The 21748-nt window shown below is 35.0% G+C and overlaps 1 long non-coding RNA gene across 1 annotated transcript; it reads right to left on the reverse strand.

Moving 5' to 3' along the window:
- Window positions 1–9051: 9051 nt before the first annotated feature.
- Window positions 9052–10512, reverse strand: LOC145017151 (uncharacterized). The gene is made up of 3 exons (XR_013666394.1): window positions 10146–10512; window positions 9950–10024; window positions 9052–9414 (listed from the first exon to the last, which is right to left on the reverse strand). It is a non-coding gene; the product is annotated as an uncharacterized LOC145017151 (long non-coding RNA).
- Between the last annotated feature and the right edge of the window lie 11236 nt (window positions 10513–21748).

Consider the following 21748-nt stretch of genomic DNA (forward strand, 5'->3'; position numbering starts at 1 on the left):
GACGCCTCAATAAGACACCATATGAAGCCATGAATGGTTGGAAGCCAAGTATCTCTTTTCTTCATGTTTTTGGGTGTAGATGCTTCATCAAGAATAACCATGATTAGCTTACCAAATTCCAACCCAAAGCTGATGAAGCCATCTTTATTGGATATTATGCTAAATCAAAGGCTTATTGAGTTCTTAATCGGCAAACTTGTGTTCTAGAAGACAACTTTTACGTTACCTTCAATGAAAATTTCGTTTGGAATTCTAGCCTAACCTATGTTACAACTCAGATCATGGAGTCCGATGCTCTACTTCCAAGATGTCTAAATCAACAAACAATCTATGAAGTTGATTTTGGAACCTTGTTCGAACCTTCAAAAATAACTCTTGATTTGGAATCTCAAAAAAGACAAACCACATCCGATGCTATAGTCTCCCAAAATGTTTCCGGTCCGACACCTAGTTTTCCTCCATTTGATTATGAACTGTTTCAATCTTCTCAGGTTGAGGGGGAGATTGGTTAACCCTCCCTTGAATCAAATGCGGATGGATTTCAAGATACAGCAGCTGAATTCGACTCTAATCCTATCAGCATTGATGATGATGAAAATTTCTTCGATTTCTCACCTGATGATGACGTTAATCTATCCGGTTCAAAAGTTTAGGGCAGCATCATCCATAATTACAAACTATTCAGGAGGAGCACCACAACCCTATTATTGATATTGCATCATCTGCAGCACAAAAACTTCCGAGATTACATGTTTGGACTAAGTATCATCCTCCAAACCAAGTTTTTGGTAACCCAAACGCTAGTGAACAAACTCGTTCTGCCACAAGTGTTCAAAATGAATGTCATTTCTCTGCATTTATCTCAATGGTTGAACCTAAATCCATCAAAGAAGCACTAGATCATGTTGATTGGATTACAGCCATGCAAGAAGAATTGGCAGAATTCAATGGAAATGAAGTATGGACTCTCGTCCCTCATTCTTAGAATCATCCCATTGTTGGTACGAGATGGGTGTTTCAAAATAAGCTAGATGACGTAGGAGTTATCATTCGAAATAAAGCAAGATTGGTGGCTAAATGATTCACACAGATAAAAGGGTTGACTATGATGAGACCTTTGCTTCTGTTGCCCATCTTGAAGCTATCAGAATCTTTCTTACTTATGCTGCTTATAAAGGCTTTAATGTTTACTAGATGGATGTTAGAAGTGCCTTTCTAAATGGTAAACTTGATACTAAAGTGTATCTTCAACAACCTCCCGGTATTGTCAATCTCTCATATTTGAACTACTGCTACAAACTCCGGAAAGCAATTTATGGCCTTAAGCAAGCTCCTCACACATGGTACGAGACCCTCATCGACTTCTCAAGCATTCAGGTTTTAAAAGAGGTATTCTCGATCCTACTATGTTCCGAAGGTCAAATGGAAAACATATCATGCTTATCCAAAATGTTGATGACATCATTTTCGGATCCACCGATTCATCAATGGTTGTTGACCATGCTAAGTTAATGGTCAATAGAATTCAAATGAGTATGAATCGGGAATTAAGCTTCTTCCTTGGTCTTCAAGTCAAACAGACCAATAGAGGATTTTTCATTCACCAAGAGAAGTAAATTTCATAACTCCACAAAAAGTAATTAATAGACACCTGTTCCTCAGCCAAGGTACCAATGGGTTTCAGACACAAGATCTTTTCGGACCCTTCAGGCGTAATAGTTGATGAAAAGAAGTACAGAGGAATGATTGGGTCCCCAATCTATCTCATAGCAAGTCGTCTGTACATCATGTTTTCAACATGTTTGTGTGCCAGATTTCAAGTCAATCCTAAGATGTCTCATCTTTTGGCCATAAAACATATATTTCGATACATCAAAGGTACAAAGAATCTCGGAATCTGGTACCCAGCAAATGAGAGTTTCCTCCTTCAAGCATATTCCAATTTAAACTATAGCGGTCTTCAATTGGACAGAAAAAGCACATATGGTGGCTGTTAATTTTTAGGTAGTCGATTGGTCAGCTGGTCATCTAAGAAACATAACTGCATTGCACTTTCAATAGCCTAAGTGGAATACATTGTTGCTACTAGTTGCACATCTCAAGTTCTCTGGATGAAATCTCAGCTCCTGGATTACGGTTACCGGTTTCAACAAATCCTAATCTACTATGATTCTCAAGTGCCATTGCTATCTCACACAATCCAATTCAGCACTCTATGATGAAACACATCGACATATGGTACCATTTTATTAAAGATCATGTTTTAAATGGTAACATCGAACTTATTTTTGTTCCATCTGACAATGAAATTGATGATGTCTTTACTAAGGCATTAGACGAAATCAAATTCAATGGTTTTCTGAATAAAATGGGTATGATGATTCCTGATCCTCAGTTCTTTCAAGAGGCTTGCACTCTCTGATGGCAATATCAGAAAGCAAATTAGTTCCGAACCCAATTTTTTTTCTCAGAACTATTGCTTCTCATAATAGTTAGGGTCATTTTACGTGTCTTTTTCTCTAACCACCACTTGAAATTTTAATTTGTACAACTCATCTTATCATATGATGTTCATGACAAATATAGTTAAATTGGTAATACACTCACCTCGTACCTTACTTCATAAGATCATCGTGGAATTCAAGTCAGGAATGGTATTGAACTCTTCACTTTAGAAGTTTTTCAAATTTCACTCCGAAACATTTCCAAATTTCATCCTAGAACATTTCAAAACTCATTCTGGAATCTCATAAAATTTTTGCTCCGGAACTTCATTAACATTTCACTCTGGACTCTCGACACCGGTATTTTCAAATATCCTATGGACCATTTTCAACTCAAATGCCTTATTTTGGAACAAGTATAAAAAATATTTCATGTTTCGAGATCACCAAATTTCATCCCAGACTCCTCATGTTAAGAAACCATTCTAAAAAACAGTCCAAAACCTTAAGATTCTGAAATCAAATGACATGATGAATTCTAAAAGGTTCTATGGTGAAACATTCCTAATGGTTACTTTTTGTCGATAACTATCCTCTCACCCTTGAAACTCACACCTCGTTGTACGCACCCCTGAAAAGCAAACATCACATCACCCAAATGACAATGTCTATTTTTGGCTTGGAGCTAGTAGGAACTTTAGTCTTTGTAGGTCAACTCACCAAAAACGGAAACATAATTAATGCGACCCATTTCCATATCTGGATCTCATCATTACATTTCAACCTGACCCACTCTTTTCCTGAACCTATAAAAGCCCATCGGAAACCCTTTTACCTGTTACACTCTCTAAAATCTCATCTTCTTCTTTTTCTCTCAACTGTTCTTCGAGCATTCAAGCTCTTTCAATAATGGCATCTTCATCTCCCACCAAAAGCACTCAAACTGCTCCTAAAATCCCTAATGTTGTTGCGAAGAAGAAATCGTCCAAGTATTTATCCTCTTCCAGCTCTACAAAACCCTTTCTCAAGTACACCACTCAACTCTTCTAGCTGGATCCAAATGACTATGATGAATCGATTCGGGTAATGATTGAGTTTATCGCTCATCGTCCAATGATTGTACCACTCACAAAGGTTCCAGACCCTCGAAACCCACTTCGTCTTCTTCACACGGCCTTTAATCTCATTCAAATTGAAAACGACGTTCTTGAAACAAGAATTACTAGAGATATAATTGTGCCTGTTCACAAATCGACATTCTTGAAGGCAATTGGGGTTGCACAAAACCCGGAAAACTTCAAAGTTCAAGAACCAATGACTGAATAGTTTTAGTCGTTTCTAAATCACATCGGGTACAATGAAGAGTACACATCAAAGAAGTTCAATAAGTCGGTTGTATCAGGGTTATGGACTGTTCTCATGCACTTCATAGTTAGAGGACTATCGGGTAGACATGGCGGAACTGACTCACTAAACAAGGATTATTTGTATGTAGTTTACAACATCTTTTCTGGGAAGACAAATGCAATTAATCTCACTGAAGTGTTATGGCAAGACCTTCAGAAGTTTTCCATCAACCGCAAACCACATGAGATCTCAAGCCCTCGATTTTAGGCTCTTACCATTCAACAACTGTATAGAGAACGCCATCATCCCATTCCTATCAAAATCATTCCGGAAGAGGTATTTTTCACTTTCAAAACTATTAAATCTTATTGTCTTCCGGACAAAAAGTCTTTCGGACCTGTTAGGTGTTTACCGGAACACATGCTAGCCCTAATTCCATCCGAGTCCATTTATTTGAAACAACACTTACAGACTTCGATTGTGTATGGCCCTACACAATCTATCCCATATCTCTGTTGAGCCCATCTCGGACGAGGGCAAGGTAGTTCCATCCGAAGGCAAGAAAAAGAAGTCTGCCAAGCGAAAATCAGATTCCTCAAAGCCCAAGGCCAAAGAGAGAATCAAAGTTGGTTCCTCCACTTAATAGGAAGGATCCAAGGACATTTTGGCTGACTCTGGCCATCCTTCTACCCCACTTACCCACTCTTCCAAAGTACCCTTCAGAGTTTCAATATCACACGCACACACTCACGGGTAGTCTCCTAATCATCCACCCTTACCTTCTCAACAAGGTGATTCCGGTGTTGACAAAAATTCCTTGCCCCCTGGAACAAACCCAAGAGTATCATTTGATATCTCACTTCCTTCTACACGCATATGATCTGAAAGCCCTGTTCTGGATCCCAAGCATTCAGACGTTGGAGTTGTCCCTCCAACCTTAGGTGCCTCAACTAGTTTGATACCCGGTAAGGGTACAAGATGACCAGGTGTTAACGATCCAGTTTTGGAAGATTTTTTTGGTAGGGCTAAGTCAAGACATCCGGAGCTCACCAGATCCCAGGTCGATGCAACGCTCATCTCAATGCAGAATAAGGCCATTCAGAGCAACTTACCCTTCGTTGTCCCTACTGATGAATTCACCGATCTGGAGTTTGCTTCCGGAGAAAATCCCAAGACTCAACTTCATGACACCATGCACTCAGATTCTAATTAGGAACATTCAGATGAAGCTGTGTTCGATGATGAAGGATCCTCGATCGTTGTTGCTACGTTGTTTACATCATTCCTTTTTTCTTAAAAGGCTTTCTCATCAAGGCTGGACTTAGATTTCGGAATTTGTTCATACTCTTCGGAACCAGTTGACAAAGAATTTCATATCGAGGATCAGTTCAAATCTATCCTGAAGATGAAACTAAATCCACTCCCAAGATTGTCAATGTTCATGCAACTCATCCTAGACCCTTCGAACAACAACTCAACCAACAAGCTGACAAGAACAAGTCCTAGACTTTCACTTCGGATACCAGATCTTCAGCAGGAAACTACATTGATCTGTTTTCCCTTCTAGAAATCCAAGACTCTATTTGTGACACAATGAATAAAGTCAATGTTATAGAAGCTTTTGTGGCCGAATTCAATACTAATCTGGATGTTAAAGTTTCTAGACTGGATTCCAAACTTGAGACGATCCTTAACACCTTGTCCGACACCAACAAGTTTGGGCGCACCGTTGCTGAAAAAGAAGCTCATCTTGATCAACTCATGTCTCTAAGACTCAAGCATACTATCGAGGAAGTTGAATAAAATTATGATGCCTAAGTTGATCACTACCTTGATACCATCACGAAGATGTTGAAAGTTCATGACGATATGCCCAATGCTTCAAACAAACTCATCAAGCAGACCCACATTCTTCATGAAAAGCAAATCCAACAATTAGAGAAGGAGATTCGGAAGAAGGATGAGATGAATCTCATCATGCAACAAGTTCTTATCAAGCTACTCAGAGCATCATGGAACATTGTGGATGTTCCAAATCACAAGTTTGATGAGATGCTCTCCATTCTCTCAACATTGTTCGATTATTTCAAAGCTCAGGCTCCCACAACTGATGCTTATGACATCCTAACACTTCAACTCAATACTAGATTTAAGAAGGTGTTTGATAAATTCTCCTAATTGAAAGAGATGTCTTTGCTTGCACCTGCTGCCAGGGCCTCTGTTGCAAGAGGGGGAGAAGGACGAAGTTTAAGATTTCAGCCATGGAAACCTATCTTGGAGTTCACACTCCAAGATGAATCTGATGACTCGCTAATTCTTTTAGGTTCTCCTGTTAAGGATAATGATGACAACAACAATGATGATGATGATAATGATGAAAAGGGCGTGTATCTCAGAAATGGAGTAGTAGGACTTCCAGCCCCAAAGAAGTATTTTGCTAAAGTGCTAACATAAGAAGAAAATATAATATGGTCAGTAGTATCGTGGCCATCCACTCTGGCTGATGTTCTGAAAAGACGTATAGAAGTGGCTAAGGTAAAAATAAAATTAACTATTGATGCTTTCCGAGCTACTACTTCAATGCTGTCTCCGATTCCTACTCCAAAAATTCCTCCAATTGATGATGGTCCTCCACTCCAGAAACTAGATGATATTCCGGAAGAGCCCTTGCCTTCCTCCCCTCCTAAGCTTTTCATTGACGAGAATATGAAACACATCCTCGCCACTCTCCAAAAACAAGATAATGGCAAGAATCCCATTTCGGAACTCTTCTATACCGCTCCTCACTTCAACGAAATAGGTGGTTGGTCCCAAGAAGAGATTAATTAAGCTTTAGAAGAAAGCAACTGGATCCAATCCTTCAAGGATGATAATCCTCATCAGATGCTAGGAATATCTCCTCTCTACAAAGATGAAATTTTGTAGGACGTTGAAATAGTGCCCTTCATGTACTATGATCTTTCGAATCAAGACTTGGACCAAATCGACTTGCCTCTCTCTCCTTTCAGCAAGTTCTATACATGGTTTGCTCCTCTCCATCCAGAAGATGATCCTAAAATGTTCATCTGGATCGAAAGCAAAAGACTGAAGACCTTTTATTCAAAGAACGCACTTACTCTCAAAGAAGTCTGGTCTCAGAAAAGGATCACAAAAATCTTCGGATTCAGAAGGAAGATCTTGACCAAGTTTGAACCTAACTACGTGTTGTTCTGCTATAACATCTTCCGCAACAAACCAATTCATAAAACCATTACTGATTCCGACTTCCCTACTATCAATCCGAATGACATTTTGACCATTGTTGCTCACTTCCGAAGCATTCAGTGTGATGATCTTAGTATGGGAGCTTACCACGCTGCTTTAAGCTTCCTCAAGGACTATGTTGCTGAACTTTTTCGGTGTGACTACGAACTAGACCATCTATTCAGAAAAGAAAAATATTTAGCCAAAATCGACTTCAAACTGGCAGAAGTTGAAATCCTAGTAGAGGGACCCATCGATGAACCAGTACTAGGTTTTGTCTATCTTCAAAGAAAAACAAATCAAAAGAATTTTTTCTAAGTCTAAGACAAACACCTTGTTCCCACCAAGGCACTTCAGAAGTTCATAAGTCGAGCATCAAAGTCCAAAGCACCGGAGCACGTCAATACTAATTTCATAAGCCAACTACAATGGTACATTGAAGTCAGAGAATGTTTGTATTGAGCATTCATTTTCATCAGGGAAGAAGTAAACTAAACTGACTAGACTGCTAAGTTCATATAGGGGGATTCTTGGAACTTGAAAGTGAACCTCTAGCAATATCTATCTTTTGAATTTTCCGAAGTCAGTCATTTTCGAAGTGAATGGTCTTCCGAAGTCAACTTGTAGTCCGAAGTCAAATTGGTTTCCGGAATAGAGAGAATGATCAACTGCAAATGTTCTGAAATTGTGTACACTTCTGAATGTGTCCATTTGTCTTTACATTTATTATTCTAGTCTTTTAGTTTGATGTAACAGTTCATAGGACTTAGTTTATTTTGTCAAATGTATAATCAAAGTGTCAGATCACTACAAGAAAAACACGATTTTGCTAGGGAAGGGCACTATGGAATGTATTTCCGTTGTTATTCTGCAACGGATCATGCTATGAGATGTCGTTCCATAGTTAATTTGCTACCACAATTTCTATGAAATTAATTTTCCGTAGCAAACATGTGAATTGCTATGGAAACTGTTACCACCTCGAAATCCGTTGCTATATTGCTACCAATATTTCTATGGAAAATCCATTTATAGCAATTTTGCAATGAAATTAGTTATGAAAATACTTTCCATTGTAATTCTATTGCAGAATTAAAAATCGGTGTTAATCTGCAATAGATTTTTTCAACGGAAAAACATTCCAAAGTTGTTTTGCTATGGAAGTAGCATTCATAGCTATTTACCTACGAAATTGTGGTACGGATTTGTAAAATATGTGTTGTTGAAGAATATTATGTTAAAAAAATACTACATTCATTGGTGAAAACTTTCTTATACGTGGACAATAACCACCATACATAGAGTATATATACAAGTACATATACACAGGTAATTACATTTGTATTTGTGCGAAAAACAAAATATGGGCAAAAGTATAATCATTTATGGGCAAAAAGCTACATAATATAGGAAAAGTATAAATATATGGTCAAAAAACTACTTTTTAAAGTAAAAATGTTATCAATTTTGGAGAGTCATATCACTAACAATTTTGGTGGTTGTATATGTCCACTATATTTATAATAGTCACACCGTGAAATATTCATGTGGCTAATATTTAGAGCAAAAACGATTATCATTAAATATGATATTAGTCGCATGAAGTGTTTATGTGTGTAAATCATGAGAATATACATGGTCACATGCATTAATTGTTTAAGTGTCTAAATCATGAGACTATACATGGTCACATGCAGTAATATTAGTGTAGTAGTACACATGGTCACATAACGTATTATGTGTCTAACGTCTTTTTGACCTAGTAGTATAATATATGTAGTGTACTTTAACAAAAATAGTATAGTAGTATAATATATGTAGTGTACATTAGCAGAAATGGTATGGTCAATGATATTGTCAAACGGTTATTGTGTGTTTTGATACAACTAGAGAAGGTCACATCCTAAAAAATAATGCTTTTTTTACAATATGCATCAAAATTAATTCTTATTTTGCAATAATGCTTATGTAATACTAAAACTACATAAAATGACCTTATCTAACAAAAAAAACTACATGACAAGTGCACTTTAGAATTACATCGATATAGATAACTTAACCACTTAAATTTGGGTTTAATAAAATTTATATCCTACACAATGAGTTCTTCCACCAAGGGTCCTAATTATGACTTTTTCCTTCATCTAAATTAGACATTTTCCTTCATCTATCAGATTTTCATTCATTATTGAAGAAAACATGGAGACATGGACATGATGTAGACGCTACATGGTAGCTCTTTCCAACAATGCAAATCATCAAATGGCAAATGGAGATACAGAAAATGTATAAATCAAGGGTCTTTTGTACTTGGCCAATGAATAAAAATGCTTTGCCTTGAAAGCGCATCTCTACCAAACCATAGTTCGATTGAGGTCTCCTGCATACCAAAAAGCAATAAAGACCTTCACAAACTCCAATTAAAAAATCTTTTTGCCCCTTAATCTATAAAGTTATCTTGCAAATACCTGGATGAGAGCCCAATCCATTTAATTGAATGTGTATGTGAAGTTAAAGAACTTATAAACTATACTAATTAAACAAGATAAAAAATGTGAAGTCAACCCTACATGGCTATCCAAAGAATGTTAGGATTCTATTTTTAAACCAAACTAGTTTGGTCCAATCTGCAACTAGCCATGTATCCTTTGCATCTTTCCGGACTTCCTGAACACTTATGCTTATTGATTGTTTACCCCACTACATCATATATATATATATATATATATATATATATATATATATATATATATATATATATATATATATATATATATATATATATATATATATATATATATATATATATATATATATATATATATATATATATGACCTTAGATAACCAGATAAAATTTCGTTATGATAAATAGAACTAAAAGGTATGAAATTACCAAAAAAAAAATTGAAATTACCTTAGATAATCAAATTTTTTATAAGAGAAAATCCGAATAGCAGGCCCTTAGAAGCAAAATCCTTAGAATAGAAGCCTGAGCATAGATACATATTACAGAGAATTAGAAGAGATGAGATGACAGAGTAGTCTATTTTGATTTATACTGAAATAATGAAGGTCAAAGACAAATCAGAAATTAGGAAAATTGAAATTACTATTGACTTGCAACTTGCAATGAAATCTGAAGCCGATGAATCGTTGACTTGCTAAGGGTGTGAAGAAAGTTTACTATTGATAATCGGTTCAATCCTTATGGCAATTGATGGTCTTCTGATGCCTTGTCGTTGCAAACGACAATTTCTCAACAATTCCCAACCTTAGAATTGTCTGAGTATTGTGCCCTAATATGTTTGTGATTATCTTATCTGGATTGAAAATGAATTCGGTCTCGATGTAAAATGAGGGTCATTTGCATTTTAAGAAACATGGTGGCGCCGACTGGAGCTGAAATGGGGTTTACAGGCACGATTTGGAGAAGGGTCGTCCATTATTTGTATACAGCAAATAGTCCCAGTGGAAAATCTATTAGGTTAAGATAAATAAATGGAAAATAAAAAACATAAATTACTTTGAGTTGGGAGGGAAATCAAGATTGCTGAAATTAAAGGATGGAAATCAAAATTGGTGAAATTAATGGAGGGAACTTATAATTATTATAGTTATTAAGTGGAAAAATATAAAATTAAAATTTAACATATGATTATAAATTTAATTAGCTGAATATTATAATTGATAATTTTAATAAATTCCTTAGGGTTTAGGCTTATTTGTTTATCTCTTAGGGCTTATCATTCATGGGTTAATGCTCAAGGATTATGGCTTAGGGATTATAGTTGATGACTTATTCTTTAATGTTTAGTTTTTGGGGCTCATGATCTATAGTGTATAATATATGGTTCTTGGATAAGGGTGTAGAGATTAAGGCTTAGGAGATGTGACTTATGACTTATGGTTTAAATCTTAGGCGTATATCTTAGGGATAATTGCTTAAGATTTAGGTGCTTGTGGCTTATTGATTAAGTATTTTTTAATATAGTTTATCACATAAGGCTTAAGGCTTTTAACTTTTGGCTTATCGATTATGATGTGTAGATTAAGGCATAAGGCTTATGGCTTAGGAGTTACAGTTCATGACTTATGGCTTGTGATATATAAATTAAGGAATAAGGCTTATGGCTAAGGAGATATGGCTTGTGATATACCCTAACCCATGTAACATACCTTTAAACCCTAACCTATGTCACTTAATGCCTTAACCCTTAAACCCTAGCCTATATGACATAAGGTTATAACCCTTATACCCTAACCCATGTAACTTACCCTTAAACCCTAACCCATGTGACTTAATCCCTTAACCCTTAAACCCTAAACCATATGACTTAATGTCATAACCCTTATACCCTAAGCCATGTAACATACCCTTAAATCCTAACCCATATGACTTAATGTCATAACCCTTATACCCTAACCCATGTAACTTACCCTTAAACCCTAACCTGTGTGACTTAATGCCTTAAACCCTAAACCCTAGCCCGTATGACTAAATATCATAACCCTTATACCCTAACCCATGTAACTTAGCCTTAAACACTAACCCATATCACTTAATGTCATAACCCTTATACCCTAACCCATATAACCTACCCTTAAATCCTAACCTATATGACTTAATGCATTAACCCTTAAACCCTAACCCATATGACTTAATGTCATAACCCTTATACCCTAAGCCATGTAACTTACCCTTAAACCCTAACCCATATGACTTAATGTCATAACCCGTATACCCTAACCCATGTAACTTACCCTTAAACCCTAACCTATATGACTTAATGCCTTAACCCTTAAACCCTAACCCATATGACTTAATGTCATAACCCTTATACCCTAACCCATGTAACTTACCCTTAAACCCTAACCCATGTGACTTAATCCCTTAACCCTTAAACCCTAACCCATATGACTTAATGTCATAACCCTTGTGCCCTAACCCATACTTACCCTTAAACCCTAACCTATGTGACTTAATGCCTTAACCCACATCAAACAAATTAGTATGGTGCGGAGTGTGAATTTGTTTCATTTTGTCATTGTTGAAAGTATACTGCTATTATGTCATATGGGTTAGGGTTTAAGGTTTATAACATTAAGTCGTATGGGTTAGGGTTTAAAGGTAGTGACATTAAGTCATATGTGTTACGATTTAAGGGTTATGTCATTAAGTCATATAGGTTAGGGTTTTGAGTGTTATCACATTAAGTCACATAAGTTAGGGTTTAAGGGTTATGTCATTAATTCATATGGGTTAAGGTTTAGGGGTTATGGAATTAAGTCATATGAGTTAGGGTTTAATTATTATGACATTAATTCATATGGGTTAGGGTTGAAAGGTTATGACATTAATTCACATGGGTTCGCATATTAGGGTTATGACATTAGGTCATATGGGTTAGGGTTTAAGGTTGATGACATTAAGTCATATGGGTTAGGGTTTAAGTGTTATGACATCAAGTCGTATGGGTTAGGGTTTAAGGTTTATAACACTAAGTCATATGGGTAAGGGTTTAAGGGTTATGTTATTAAGTCATATGCATTAGGGTTTAAGGGTTATCATGTTAAGTCATATAGATTAGGGTTTAAGTGTTATGACATCAATTCGTATGAGTTAGGGTTTAAGGTTTATTACACTAAGTCATATGGGTTAGGGTTTTACGGTTATGTCATTAAGTCATATGTGTTAGGGTTTAAGGGTTATGAAATTAATTCATATGGGTTAGGGTTTAAGGGTTATGTCATTAAGTCATATTGGTTAGGTTTTTAGTGTTATGTCATTAAGTCGTATGGGTTAGGGTTTAAGGGTAATGGGATTAATTCATATGGGTTAAGGTTTAAGGTTTATAGCATTAAGTTAAATGGGCGTATGACATATGACACATGGCTTATGGGTTATCATTTAGTGTTTAAGGCTTAGGTGTATGTCTTATGGCCGTAGGGCTTATGTATTGTTGGTGATTTGTTATCATTAATGTTATTTAAGTGTAATGGGATTACTTGTTTGACCAAAAGTGATCTTAATAAATATTAAACAAGTAAGGAAGGTGTGGAGTACATAATTGTTTAAGTTTGATTAAGTATCAAAGTACATTGTCATTTAGGGGCGAAGCCCTTAAACGAACGGGGGTCTGGGGGCAGTGCCCCTGGGAGCGGGGTCCAAGGGGCTGCAGCTCCTGGCGGGGTCCAAGGGGCAGAGCCCCTGGCTGGTGTCGATTAGTTGACTCTTAAGATAAAATAAATTTAAAATTTTATAAATAAAAATACAAATATATAAATTTTATTTCAACTTTCCATTTAAAATTTCACCCCCATCCAAATTTTGACGTAATTCCCATTCTAAAAATCCCGCTACATTATCCCACTTATAATTGACCCAAAAATCAAATTTTTATTTGATAACAAGAACCCTCAAGCGATATATTTTTACCTACCAAATTGAGACCGACATTCTAGTATGATGGTGAAGACTCTATCGGAGACACTCTCTCACTCAAGAAATTCATTCTCTCTCTCTAAAAACCCTAGCCGTCACTCCTACCCAAGTATTTTCTCTTACTTCGACTGAAGAATTATACTACTTTGAAATTCTTTTCTGCTACTACTTATAATCGTTAGAGGATGGGTTGTGTAAATGTGAGAGGCGTGCGTCCGCCTCCAATCCACCTGCTATCTCTGCCAATCAATTCAAATCTGAAGGTAAGATCTACATGTTAAGGTATATAAGATGGTGAATTTCAAAGGTCTGTTTTTTTTTTTTTTACTTATATGTAAATCATTTACACACCTCATGCTTTCCTGCTGATGCTGATGTATGTTTCTCGTTTCACTTTTCGTGATTAGAGGCAGGGAACCACTGAAGTTGAAAATAGTAAGTTAAAAAATCAGGGGTTTTGTTCTAGAGGTTCTCAAACAAAATATGAGTAAGTAAGGAATGAAATATATTATGTTTAAGAACATACATACAAAGTCTATAATGAAATCAACATTTTTTTTTTCATCTCATATAAACAAAGCATCGATATGAAAAAAACGACCCTTAATTTGATCAATCGGTTGTTTGTTTAATTTTCAAACTCATGTGTCTTATCTTTCTTCACCCCAGCTAAATGATCCGACCCCAATAGCAATGGTTACAGGTGATCATCAAAGCTTTTTCTCTACAAAGAAACCCCAAATCTACAAACATGCACCCCAGAAAATTTGACTAGTTAATATTTTTGTACATTTCCCATCTTAAGATCTATGGTTCTTTTTGGTTCTCTCCATTTTTACCAATCTTTATTATTGATCCTAGGTTTTTCCACTAATTAATATTATGGTGCAAGATGAGACTGGTGAAATCAGTATTGTTTCATATTCATGGTTTTGAGAGTTTTATGAAATCAAAAAGTAAATTAGTTTACAATAGTGTTTTTTCTATAATTATAATATTATATAACAAAAGCAGAACTGTTTTTTTGTCCTTATTAGTCGTCTCTTTTTTTAGGGTATGTTTTTTTTGTTAGTTGAGAATTGTTTTGCCCAACTTTTATATTACATGAAAATGATTTGATATAATGTCTCTCATATTAAATAATTATAATTCAATAATAATAAAAGACTTGAACTACAATGGTATAGTTGGTTAATAATCTCAAAGTCCAGTGCCCTAGTGAGAAAAAGGGAATTTTTCAAAGTATATGCCTTGATTAGAAGAAAAGTAAACTTGACTGTTAGAAAAAAACAAGTAAATGAAAGTAGGCTGCTATTTCATGCATCTAGCCCTGAACTTATGAATAACTAGTATGTCATCACAGGTGAATAAAATTGCATGTTTACTAGTATGTTATCATAGGTTAATTAATTAGTATTGACTATTTTGTTTACTTGTAATCAGGAAATATGTCCCATTTGAAACCAAAAGGGGTATTAGGTGATAAGACAAACGAGACCTATATTGGCTTATTTGCAAAGGCGGTTCCAGTGATTAATGTTAACGGTATAACATAAGTATCTTACATTCTGGGAAAAAATGATGAAGTGGAAGAATTGAGGGAGCTTGTTACTAAACAAAAAGAGAAACATGAAGAACATATGGAAATAATGAAGGCCAAAGATAACCAACACAACAAAAGAATCGAGCAAGCTTATTAAACAACTATAATAGGCAATCGTTGTTATTATTGTTGTAACATACAAAAATTTGACACCAAATTTAAACTTTTTCAATCATAAATAAAAACCAAATAACGTTATTTACAAAAAAATTTCAAATCATTTTTTCATTAGAGTGTCCCAAAAATCATAACATAAGGATGAGGAGCGGTACGATCACGCCTTCGCCTTGCCATGATCTCCTGAAGTACCTGAAACAATAAACTGAAAACTGTAAGCCCGAGGGCTTAGTGAGCTACCCCCTAAATACCAATACCATATCAGTAATAATCAATCAATCAACATGCATACTGGGCCACTGGTCGGACTGGACCACCCTACCGGGCCCACAGTCTGTCTGAATCTAACCCAAGCCTTCGGTATGACTGGTCCGCCACGTCGGCCTACAGTCTCCCCGGACCGCTCATAGGGTATATTAGCCTTTAGCACAAAGCAGGATCGCCTCAACCCAACCACAAGCAAATAACCATGTGCACATACTATCATATACAGGTATATACAAACATCAAACATATTTGTCACACTGATCATTAATCATAGAATTCTCCTGTAACTAGAGTACCGACCTAGCAGGTCACTAACATACCAATCCCTACGGATCATAAGAGCATAACATACTGCCTACCCCCGATTCCGATCTAACAGGTCATAACTACATGTAGCATACCATAACAATAACAACTAAACGGTCGGCCTTGGTGCCATAGACCCTATCGATATAGTGAGGATAACTCACCTCGCAGATGTCGACACGAAAGGTAAACTCCAACTCTCGTATCACTTGACACAGGCTCCACCACCTATTATCATAGTACATCATACTCATAAGTCCATAACCTTATAAGGTACTGTATAACCTACTAGTCAACCCCTGGTCAAAGTCAAAGTCCTCAATCAAGGTCAATAGTCCATGTTGACCTTAACTCACCGAGTACCCTTGGCTACTTGTCGAGTTCCCTGAAGTACATTCCAACTCACCGAGTTCCCTGAAGTACATTCCAACTCACCGAGTCATCGGAGTGACTCGTCGAGTTCCCTTGATTCTCGATCAAACTTTAAGCCCACCCGTCGAGTTCCCTCCTTGCAACTCGATGGATACACACTCATATATATCCAAGAGAAAACTCATCCGACTCGCCGAGTTTTTCTTCAACTCGTCGAGTCTTATGACGATCTTCATCTGACACGCCGAGTTGTTCATCAACTCGTCGAGTCCACGACCATCTTCATGTGACTCGTTGAGTCAACCTTGCGACTCGTCGAGTCCATTCATTCCTTTTTTCATACAGAATTGTTTTGAGCCATACAACAACTCTAAGTCATAGATCCAATCTTCTCGGGCATGCTTATCACGTAAAGTTGCAAACTTTAAGTGCATGCATGGCTATAAAGGCTCTAAATGCCTATTTTAAGTTCTTAATGGAACTTCATGCTCAAGAGGGACCTTAATCACAACCAAGACTGTGACTTTATGCTTCTAGAATCCAAGGAGGGTCCAGATCTGAAGTTACAACTTTAGATCTAGCCCATAGCTCATCATACCAACTTGAAAATCCATAAAAAGCCTTAGAAACTCAATAAAAGGGAAAAAGGAAAGTAAGGATGGCACTTTGATACCTCCAAAGGATGCTAGCTGAGGTAAATCCTGCTTCCCACTCCTTCCTTGCTTCAATTTCCTTTGCACTCTTAGCTTCTTCATCTAAGATTCTCTTTTCCAAGCTTCAAACACCACACCAAGGCACACACACACGAATTAGGGTTTTAAGGGGCTCTCAAAGACTGCAAAGAGGCCAAAGAAGGATAAAGCTCCTTTATAGAGGTACAAACCCCAGGATTTAGGGTTTCCACTGCCAGCTCCTACTCGCCGAGTCCCAACATGGACTCATCGAGTAGGTCAATTGAAACGCGATCTCATCCAGCTACTACTCGACGAGTAGGTCAACCAACTTGTCGAGTAGAACTTAACCCAATAAATCTTATTTAAGCAATACCTGAGAATCAGGGCATTACAATTGATTTTAAAGAACTACAAAAGTAGTAGATCATAAAGTATTGATTTGTGTTGCAAAGTATTTATTTTAGATTAGCCACTTTTTATTTTCCATGTAATAATATTTATTGTTTTATATTATAATATAACTATTCTTTGATTTTTTGTTATTTTTGTTTGAATAAATTAGTAGAAAATAATTTGTATTTAACTTCTAAATTAATTATCCATCCATAGCTATGATCTCTGCTATGGAAATATGTTTGCGTAATTTGCTATGGAATCGGTTATAGAATATAGACTGCAAATTTTTCTATGGAACCAACACCACGGATTTTGCTATGGAACCGACACCACAAATTTTTATATGGAACCAACACCACAGATTTAGCAAGGGAGTCGCCGCAACGGATTTAGCTAGGGAGTCATCACAAAGGATTTAACTAGGGATTCATCACCACAAAATTTGTGATGGAAGAACTACCACGAAATCGGAACGTCATCCTACAACGGAATACTCGATTAAATACCATCTACAACGGATTTCATTCCGTTGTCACATTTGCAACGAAATTATTATTTCCGTTGCAACACCTTCGCTATGGGGTTTTTTGGGACGAAACAGTTTCGTTGCAAATTCTGTTTCTATTCATCTTTTGCAACAGAATTTCAACTTTTGCAACAGATTCCTTCCCTAGCAAAATCGTTTTTTTCTTGTAGTGGATGTAACTCTTTTATCCAGTCCTATCTTTGTATTCGAGTTTATCCGATGTAACTCTTTCTCCTATTTAAGGAGAGTTTAATGGAAAGAATAGTAGATGGATTGTTTTTCCAAAGAAAAGATATTTTCACATTTACTTCACTTGCACATTTCTCTCAAATCATTCTTTCAAACATTCATTGTGTTCATTTATTGTCTTTACTTTGATCATAGTAATGGTCTCATATTTAATACTTAAATTACTTTGTTGATTCTCATATTCAGTCTTGACTAGTCTTACCAAATTTGACTGGAACTATTAATCAGAAGCAGACATTGATCTTAAACATTAACTCAAGGTTTGAGTTTTCGAGCCTTGTTCCCGCGCAATCAAATTCGTTGTTCTAACAAACACCAAATTCAGTGATATTTTTATGATCGTATTCACAACTTAATTGAAAAAACATTGTAGCTCTCGTTTCTTTAAGAATACTTTTTAGAACATATCGTTTTATTTTTCTAGCAAAATATAGAAAATTTAATAAAAAAGAAGTAGTTTATGTCTTGAAAAATTCAATCTTCTTTTTTTAAATTGTAAATTTCTTTAAAAAAAAATATTGTTTATAAGACATGTTTACAGTTTAATAGACATATTAATTCACTAATACGCAGTTTAATGTTTTTATACATACATTCGTTCGTATTTTAACAGAAAATTTACATAATATATACAACCTAATACACTCTATTTTTAGTTTAATACATAAAAATCAAAATATAATACAACTAATTATATACTAATTCACAAATTCAAAAAGTTATATATTTGGTTTGAATGGGTTCATTGGGTAAGTGTAAATTGACTTATGATATAAATTTAATACATATATATATATATATATATATATATATATATATATATATATATATATATATATATATATATATATATATATATACCTTAAAAAGCATTTACAAGATTTTGCTGAATTTTAACAGGTACAACCCTTAAAGCATCATATACAACATTTTTAAGCATTAAACTCTTATTTGGTCAACAAAATATGGATCGGTCAGACTAATTCAAATCGCCGCCTGTCTCCCCAATTTTGTGCGGAGACTCATTCAAATTCCTCTTTAAAAGCATAAAGAACCAGTCAATCATTCTCATATGCTGCAGCTAGCTTTTGTTCTTATCTCTTCCCCATATATCGGCCCTTCTCCTATTTCTTATCAAAAATCGACTCCAGTAACCCTAACCTATCGCCTCTCTTTGAAATGTTAACTTAAGCTACGATTTTGCACAACCACAACCATAGACGGCGTCGGCCTCCTTCTGCCTTAAGCTAATAACAATTGGGGCTATTCCTCCTTCTCACCTACCTACCTTTGCTTCTTCTTCTTCATCATGGGTAGCGTCTTCATATCCGATTATACTAATTTTCATTTTTGTGGAAAGTTGATGTTTTGTTTCACATATGCATTAGATGTTTTGGAAAAATCAGGTTTTCTTTTCCATATATGAATCTAACAACTCAAGCCCACCATCTCTGAAGTCACTCACTCTCGCCCTTCTCCTTTTATGAAGAAAAAGGTATGCTTTCTTCATCATCCTCTCTATCCCTAGGCTTTATTCATCTGATTTCTCAATTTTATGTATAATGTACACATGATCTTAATTGCAAATCTTGATGTTAATTATTCAGTTGAAGACTATGAATCCGAAGAAGTACTAAGTTCCTGAGCACTAGAGTATGTGTTTGTTTTGTCTCTATTAGCATGTGAATTTATTTGTCTATATTTCCCCTAATTTATTTTTTCTTTATATATGTTAGTTTTTGTCACAACAAAGAGAAATCGGCAAACAATAATCATTAAAGTCAATTGAATATAACCCTGAATACTATTTGTCTTCAACAGATGTAGGTTAGCCCCATTTTTACTTTCCTTTTTGTTTCTATTAAATTCAAATTTGAAATGCAATTATAGCTTTGTAGTAATTGAAATGTTGATTAATATTTCAGTTGGATGATGAAATTACGTCTTAGCTTTTTAATATGTTTATGAAGTTTCAGATTGATAGATGTTGTTGAACTAGGGCATTTTCAAATTATTGTGTTAAAAATGTTTGATGGGCATGTCTGGTCTAGTGATATAAAGCATCCTCGCCCAACATCTCAACAAAATCTACAACATGGAAAAGATCACAAGTCAAAATCTCCTCCATATTATGAAATGTGGGTTTAACCATCTAATGAAGGTACCTTAATGCTATTTTTTGCATTTCAAGTGAAGTAAGCTATCAACAATGATAACATAAGTAGTTTTCCTTTCTCTCATCTATTTGGTAAATGCTTTGGTATGATGCTCGCAGTTATGCCCTATCGGCCCCATATGTGTGTGTATTTGGAGTAAAGCTTTATTTTTAGGTGGTACCGAGGGCATTTTTGTCCTTTTGACATTTCTTAAGTTTCTGGGGCAGCCTCAATAAGTTCCGTCTATTCGCTTCAGAACATCTATTTAAGGTTTTATTTTCTCATTCAAAATTTTCTTGGAGGAATATTGTTAAATGACACATATAACCCTGACTTTGTGGCATAAGTACTTGATGTTAATAGGAAGCTATGCAAGGATTCACCCAAAAAATAATTGGGATGATGAAGGCTGAAAACCTCTTTGAATCACTGAGAAATTATAGACCCATGTTTTTTTTGACTTTTGTTTGTATAAGACCTAAAGTATGCCGTTGTTTTTTGCAACTTCCCAAAGCATGTTGCTGTTTTTGGGGCTGTTGGGACTGGATCCATTTATTTTGTTATTAAAAGCGAATGTTGTGACAATCTATTATTTTGGTATATCTTAGCAATTTGTTTTATTAAACAAGGTATATAGGGATGTTACTCATTGTAACAAATCTTAGCAAAAAATCAGAGACTGTAATTAGAAGGTTTAGAATATAATATTAACAACATTAGTTAAGTTATATCATTTCATTAACAAGTGATGATAACAACAAAGTACGTTTTGTTGGTTTAAAACGTTTTGTTGGTTTAAAAGTAATGGCAATTTAATTTTAATGTTTGTAATAGATTATTTGTATTTGTTTGATTTTCTTCCATGTAATTTTTTTGCAAAAACTTAACGTTTTGTAGTTCTTTGATTTCTTCCAATTTTTTTGTTAAGTTGTTCATATGTTGAGAAATTTTTGTGTTTTATATTACATCCGTTAGTATATAAAATACATTTTAATTTTAAACAAATTTAAAAAGTTTTAGATTCAAATTAGGATTAAAATTACGTCATGAGTTTAACTTTATGAATATGGTTAATGATTCGGGAAATGTGGTGCATCACTATGGACACTTAATTATAGTAGACAACTATTAGAAAAGAGCAAAATTAATACAATGTGAGATTTTACAACTTAAAAATGGTATATCAATAATATCATTTATAATGTTGATAATTCCTTCTTTTAATGATACCTATTACATAAAATCTCTTATAAATATTATTATATATGGAAAAACGCAAACAAATAGTGAAACAATCTAATAAAATATATTGATTTCACAAAACAAACAAATAATAAAACAAATTAATAAATGATGTGTTCATGTAGATTTGTAAAGAATTCTAACATTTTATTTTTAATTCTTATTGATTTCTTTTCTATTACCATAATTTTTAATAATAATTGTTTAGATGTAGTAACTATTGTCACAAAAAAACTAATTGTCTCTAGAAACTAATTTCTAAAAGAAATTATTCGCATTCGTTGCTTGGCGTAACTAAACGGCTAGTATATATATATATATATATATATATATATATATATATATATATATATATATATATAT

Source organism: Lactuca saligna, chromosome 9, assembly GCF_052625555.1.
Source record: "Lactuca saligna cultivar CGN05327 chromosome 9, ASM5262555v1, whole genome shotgun sequence".
Taxonomy (NCBI): Eukaryota; Viridiplantae; Streptophyta; class Magnoliopsida; order Asterales; family Asteraceae; genus Lactuca; species Lactuca saligna.